Below are 7,461 nucleotides of genomic sequence, written 5' to 3'. Positions count from 1 at the left end.
CCATTTCAGATTTCTCTTCCAGTTTCCATTAGCCTCCATTAAATTTTAGTAGTGATACTGAGAGATCATGGAGTTTGCGACTGATAATCGGCTGCATTCAAATCCTGTCTCTGTCACTTACTGGTTAAGTGACTGGGCAAATGACCTAACCTCTCTAAGCCTCTATCTTCTCATATGCAAAGTGAAGTTAGTTAATACCTACAACACCAAATTATGAGAATTAAGTTAGTTGAATGGGAATTGGAATTATGGCTAAATGTAGTTTAAATGTGAATATCATTTAGAAAATAAGGAGAACACCACTGAATAAAAGTAGTTTTTGAGCTGATTCAAATTAGAGGCTGGTTTGATTCCTAGGGTTCTTAAAAATCCATACCCTTTAAGGAAGCTATTCCAGATGAGGTAGCAAATATAAAGGCTTTGAATACCTTCATGCTCCAACAGATGCCAATTCCATGGTACAGAAACACTTAACCATATTAGAAGCAATAACCAAAGAGAAGAATAATTTTATGCCTATCCAATTAGCCAAAAATTTTTGCTGGTGAAATAGTGGTTAAAACAACACAGCTGTATGTTGCTGGTGGCATCAGAAATTAGCACAACCTTTTAGAGAAATAATATAGCTATTGTATCAAGAACTATAAAATGCCCACACTCTTAGAACGAATAATCCCACTCATAAGACTTTATTCTAAGAAAATAATTCAATAAGGAAAGTAACTATGATTTTATTTAATAGTGCCTGGCACATAAAAGGTACTCAAGTACTTCTTCAAATGAATACCTTCACGCATACTGACTTCTCCAAATCACTGCCCTTGGTTCCTTCCCATTATGATCTAACTATTTTCATTATATGGGGATAGTTTAAGAATCAAACTATAATATTTTTGTCTAGTCTCTGTTCTCCCATCTTTTCCAGTAACTTCACTGGTGATTGCTATCAGACTCCCTTATGATACTTTCACCATCTGAACTTAGTTGGCCTTCACACTGAAACTAAGTTGGCCACATACCACATCCTTGACCCAATCAAAAAGAAATCTGAAGCTTCCTTCAAGTTCCTAAAATGTCGTTCTTCTTTGTCAACACCCTTCTACTCTAATCATTCACCTCATTGCCTGCTTCATAAGACACAAATAGCCAGAAACCGTCACATCCATCCTCAACTGAACCTCAACATACCTTTAGTCCTGTACCTAGACACTTACATTTCCCTCTAGGATCTGAGAAAGAATTATCACTTCCTGCTTTCCTTCTAGCCCCATCCAAAATCCAAATTCTTCAAGTTTATGTATCTCCCCCTCTCTTTTTTAACGGTATAATTCACATACCATAAAATTCACCCCTTCAGTGTACAATTCAGTGGTTTTTAGTATATTGGTATACAAGGTATTTTAGTATCAAGGTTGTGCACTCATCACCACTATCTAATTCCAGGACATTTTCATCATCCCCTCAAAGAAATCCCATACACATTAGCAGTCACTCCCCATCCTTGCCCTCCACTCCCTGGCACACTAATATACTTTCTGTCTCTATGGATTTTCCTATTCTAGACATTGCATATAAATGGAATCATACAGTATGTGGCCTTTTGTGTCTAGCTTCCTTCACTTTAGTGTAATATTTTCAAGATTCATCCATTTTATAGCATGTATCAATACTGTATTCCTTTTTATTGATGAATATTTTCCACCGTATGACTATACTACATTTTGTTTATTCATTCATGCACAATTTGGTCTGTTTCCATTTTTTGGCTCTTATGAATAATGCTGCTAGGAACATTTGGGGAAAAGTTTTTGTGTGAACACATTTCTGATTCTCTTGGGTATGTAACTAGGAGTGGAACTGCAAGTTAAGTATCTCTTGATACCTAAATCTATTCTGTTTCTGAGTTCAGACAGCCTGGGATATCTCTCAAAATGCAAACAACTCTACACTGACTCCCTACCCCACTTTCACTCAAACACCTTCAGTCTTCAGAATCTGTACATATTAATTACCACTTAGTTCTTTCCAATTAAATTGAGGGCAGGGATCAGTTCTCATAGGTCTCATCATATAGTAGGTGTTTAATGTATGCTCAATATATTGATACCCTATGCTCACAAATGGGAGAATTACTTACCCTTTCATTCAGCAGATCTTTGAGTGTCTACTGTACATAGGTCACTGTGTTTACTACTGGCTATAAATAGTGGACAAACGTTATTCATCAGTTTCATCTACCCCAATTGCCAATTCAACTTCACAAATATTTACTGAATACTTATGATGTGAATGGCATTGTGCTAGGTTTGACAGCAGACACAGATAGGAATATGTTATAGTCTGGAGACTTTTATGACAGTTCATAAACTCTACATATGACAGTACAGTAACAACAGAAACATACAACAACAGCAGTAGCACTGTATATTAAATGCCATAAGAAAAGTACAAAATGCTCTGGAGTGTCAACAGACACACATATGGCTGGGAGAATGGACAGAGAAGAGGACAGACATCAGACAATACTTTTTGAAGCTGAAGGTGGTACTTGAGAAAGGGCCACAAAGAAGGTGGCGTTCTGATAGATAAGGATTCCCAGGAAAAGAGAAAGTGTTCCACACAGAGAATAGCATGAACAAAGATAGAAAAGGCTGGATACTGTATAGAATTTTTTTTTCAGAGACCAATCTAGTTAGGAATGTGTAGATGGGTAATGACAGAAGAGTCTTGAATATTAGGCTTAGTATTTAAATAGGTTTAGAAGAATGATTCAAAAAGTCTTCCTTTAACAATTCAAATTACTTTAGTGATTCCTTAACCTTTTCTTGAAACTTTTCTATTATGCTTATTATCTAAAGTAATCATGGAAATTAGTGATTTCTCCTTCCACAAGGAACAAAAAATGAACTCTTGACAGCTAAGTGAGCATGCTTAGCTCACTGAGACTGGGGAAGGATGAATTTGAATAATTCTAGCACTGCATCCCGATACTTCTGGGAATATGTAAGGCTTAAAACAGACATGTAGGCAAATCCCCATAGCTAGAATAACAGAAGTAAACTGGGGAAAAAATAATAGCATTCATTAAGCTGCTAACACCAGGCATTGTGCCAGGTGATTTACATATAATATACCTGATCCACCAAATAACCTCATTTAAGTTTACGGCAAGTGAGGCTCAGAGAGGTCAAGTAAATTGTTAGAGGTTACCAAGCTAGTAAGAAGCTCAGCTAATAAAATGTAGACATCATTTTTGAACCCAGGCCTGTCTGATCCCATATTTTCCCCATTGTTCACTTTTATTTGTGAACAAAGGAGGCTAGAATGGTAGGGTCATGATGCATGCATCAAAGAAAAGGGTTGAATGTTTAACACATGGGCTTTAATGGTCTGGAGAAAAATTAGACTGAAATATTCAAAACTCGGTTTAGAATGGCTTAGAGATCAAGACCAAGAGAGATCAAGCTTAGGGCTGTTTCTTGATCAGTTTGAACAATGATCACACTATAGAGCTTATTTAGGAATATCCAGGGAGCAAAATTCCAGCTTTGATTTGGAAATTAGAGAGTATACTCCAAGAGAATACGGATATTTGTCTGGATTCACTGATGTATTCCAAGTCCCTAAAACAGAGACTAGTATACAGTAAGCACTCAATAAACTTTTCTTGAAATAATGAAAAGTCACATAAGGGGTATTCTCGTTTGAATACTCTTGAAGGCCCTGAAATAAAGACAGCAGAACAGTAGGTTTAAAAACCATTCATGTTGTTAGCATATTCTCTTTAACACTCAACCCCATGGCAAAAACAAGCAACTCCAAAACAACAAACATACAAAAAAGCAATAGTTGTAAAACAACAGCATGATTTTTTAAAAGAAGGTAGACAAAAGAATGAAAAGACCCTTTTGCATTATAGATAGCATCTAGTACTTCGTGGGTAATCAAATTTCAGTGAGATGGAATCCAGAATTTTGACCTACTGTTTTAATATTTCAAACTGCTGTGAGCTGTGAGCCGTATATCCAATGACTGTTTTTTGGAAATGAAAATCGTTATCTAATCTAAACATTCTGAAAAAAATGGACAATCTCTTTATTATTGATGACAAGGAATGAAATGAAAACCTCAAATTCATTTACTTAAGGAAGTAACAGAGTACACTTACAAAAGTCTTTACTTTTCTAATTTTGATAGTATGTTTCTATTAGAACATGCAAAGAAAACTGCAACAAAGAACATTAAGGGGGAAAAAAAAAGCCTTTGGAAGACAGCAAGCCTCTCTACAGAAACACTTTTAAAGAGAATAAAAGCAGGTTCCATGAACTTCCCTCTATTTTTCACAAGCTTTTCTAATATTTCTTCTTTGGCGGAACTAATGAATAACTGCCTGTTATCACAAAACAACTTTTTTCAAATATGTGCTTTAAAAATTGCTTTCTTCTGAACAGACAGTTCTTCAAGCTGCTCAAGTCTTTCAGCTGCAACAAGTTTTCTTATTTCTATTATACTGCATTTCTTCCCTGGAATAGTATAAAGACCAATTTTAAAAGCTCCTTTGCTTTACAAAGATAATTTCCTACAGGCAGTACTGCTGTATCTCAATCAATATTTTCACTATCTTTTCTCTATCTATTTCATTTAGTTCCACAATCTTTACTCACTCCAGTAATTCTTAATACTGTAGTTTAATAGTTTAATTTGTCAGGGTGATCATATCATATATTCTTCTATATTACACTAATATAGAAGATAATGAACACTTTCTTTCTAATCAATTAATAGTTGCTTGAGGCAGTATACATGTCCCTAACCTTCTATTAATAACAACACAGACATAATTTTGTCTTGCCTTTTCAACTTCTGCAGAAATTCTATAGTCCTTCAAAAGATAACTCACTGATTTTAGGGTCTTAGCTTTTTGGTTTTTTTTTTTTTTAATGTCTATAGAAAGTTGAAACATATATTTTTTCCTTACTGTAACATTTAAGTTACAGTTGTTTAAACATTTTAGTTTAAATCACATTTTCTAATAAACTCTAAACAAACTAGCTTTCGAAAAGAACCAGAATTAAAACAGTTGCAAATTCTGAGGGTAGATTAGGTGACAACCCCAAAGGAAAAAATACGCAGGCCTTATTCTTTTAAAAATTCTTGAAAGACATTACAATTCACTTGATATTCTAAAATTACTAAAGTTGTTGAGATTTCATAAACTCCAAATAGATTGATTCCTTCAGTACCCTGCCCACCCCAACTTACCAAGTACTGTGGTACTTGAAAACAGAAACCAAGAAATCAAACTGTTGACTGTTCATTACCACTTTACGTATAGTTTCTTATAAAATATTGAGAATATAAGAAAAACAGAAAATTCTGGTATTCATCTTTAGTCCTTTGTGAGCCAAATTTTCCCCCTCCTTAAAATCTGAGCTGAATCTCATGATCCCTGCACCCTGCCTTAAAACTACAAAGTGCAGACACCATTTTTTAATCGGTGCTGAATTTAATTAAATCACAAAGGGGGAAAATGTGCTACAGTGCAACTTTCACAGTTGTTACATGTAAGTTACCAATAAGAATTTTTAAAGCTGAGGAAGTTGTTTTCAGGCCCAGGGCAGAACCTGTAGCCTAAAATCAACAGGTCTAAGGATTTAAGATCCCGATCACATCAGTTAAGGTAACACCAAGTAATTGAGTACTTCACTATGATATTTTCACTCCGATAAGGTAAACATGCTTCATAATGTATGTAAAATATTGAGTCCTTAAGGAGGTCCGTAATAAACGACCTCCTTAAGAGTAGCTACAGAGTTCCTGTGGCATGTCAAGGCAGAGAACACCCCTAAACCTCACTAAGTCAAGGTTGGACTTGAGTAAGGGAGAAGGGGTGGGCAATTCATGAGTCACACAAGAAAGCATGTCGTACTGTAGAGACGAGTAAAGGGTTTTAACAAGGGGTTTCGAATTCTTTGAATAACGCATTAAGAAAATTCTGCTGGGGAGAAAATTTTCCTCTTACACTTGGAACCAAAAGTCACATAAATTCTGACTGGAGGCTGGTGATTAGCACAACTTCGTGGAATAACCTAACTTTTCACGTAAGGAACAATCCCAAAGCTTTAAGATACCGTCTATCTATATGGCACCAAGCATCACCTTTTAAAGCCCTCGCCGGCACAGGAAGTGTGTTGGACACCCCAACCCATCACCCTACCCCCACAGGAAGTGAGTTATGTTCCCCCCTCCCCCAGAATGGCCTTCCTCCCCTCCCCCAACCGGAAGTGAGGCGCCCCCATTCAGTCGGCCTCAAACCGAGACAAACCAATAACAGCAAAAGAGGGATGATCTTCAAGGGGTGAAGGGCACATCCACTGTGGCCACCCCCAAGCTCGCCTTGCTTACTGACCTGCTGACGACAGGGGTAGGCAGGGGCCTGGGGCCTAAAGAAAGTCCCTGGCACAGGGGACAATTCCCTGAGCCCCTCTCAATCGCCTTCACTCTTCTCACTGCGTCGCCTCACAGCTTGACAAAAATTCCTCCGCAGTACTTTATTTTGATGTCTTTTCTTTCCCTTTACCTAATCGCTTAACCACCTTCCCATAGGTAACTTCTCTAATGCAGCACTTAAGGCTGTTCTGGTGAGGAGAAAAATGAAATATTATTCCCCATACCTTCAGAAAAATGGAGGGATTATTTTGTTCAAAGGAGGCGAAGGACTACGTGATTACGCAAGGTGAGACTTATTTTCGCGGAGGTTTCTGGGAGGTGTAGTTTTTTACATTGCTAAGGCCTGCAGAAAGTATTGGGACTTAAATTGGTTATTACTATGTGCTGTAATCCTTGAAGACACATATCCTGTATTCGACTGTAGGCAGACTTAAGGGACTTAGGCACCAAATGGACCAATACTTCGTTCCCTTTTTTCGCCTGGTACGTAATTGAACTGAAATCTCCCTTCACGCCGGCCCAAGGTCCTGGTCGTCCCGCCCTCTTCCTTTGGCCACGCCTCCCTCAGCCAATCAGACGCTCTCTAGTTCTCTTCCTCTGGAGGTAGGAACGCGAGAGGAGGGGCCTCATGGTGACTCCTCCCTCGGGGCTGAGGCGAGACTGGGAGAGGGCCGTGGCCTCGTGCGCGCGCGCGCGCGTGTTCGCTCAAGGAGCGCGGCAGCGAGTGCGCGCGCGGAGGGGCGGCGCGCTGGGCTGGGAGGAGGCGGGCAGGCTGGTGGGCCGGGCGGTCTACGGGCGGTCGGGAGCGCGCGGTGGACTCGGCGGCGGCTAGTAGTTAGTTGTTGTTAGTCAGTGTCAGTTGCTCGGCGGTGGCGGCCGCGGTCACCAGGAAGGGTACTGGACGGCCGGCGAAGGTAGTCACCGCGGCGGCGTGTGAGCCCCTCAGGTAACTGGGGCAAGGTTGCCCACGTCGCCTCCTTTCCCTTCTCCTCTCGCGCCGGCTTGTGGGAC

The 7,461-nt window shown here is 39.2% G+C and overlaps 1 protein-coding gene across 1 annotated transcript in view; it reads right to left on the bottom strand.

Annotated features, from left to right (window-relative positions):
• Window positions 1-6,718, bottom strand: part of HMG20A (high mobility group 20A) — a 69,435-nt gene extending 62,717 nt beyond the window's left edge. Inside the window, exon 1 of the mRNA XM_022580120.2 lies at window positions 6,410-6,718. The gene's annotated coding sequence lies outside the window, so the exon portion shown is untranslated. The remainder of the gene's footprint in view (window positions 1-6,409) is intronic.
• Window positions 6,719-7,461: the final 743 nt, after the last annotated feature.

The sequence above is a fragment of the Delphinapterus leucas genome, chromosome 2, assembly GCF_059928025.1.
Source record: "Delphinapterus leucas isolate spDelLeu-1000000601 "Yukka" chromosome 2, BTC_Dleu_Yukka2, whole genome shotgun sequence".
In the NCBI taxonomy this organism is placed as follows: Eukaryota; Metazoa; Chordata; class Mammalia; order Artiodactyla; family Monodontidae; genus Delphinapterus; species Delphinapterus leucas.
This window is presented reverse-complemented; position numbering and strand designations above follow the sequence as displayed.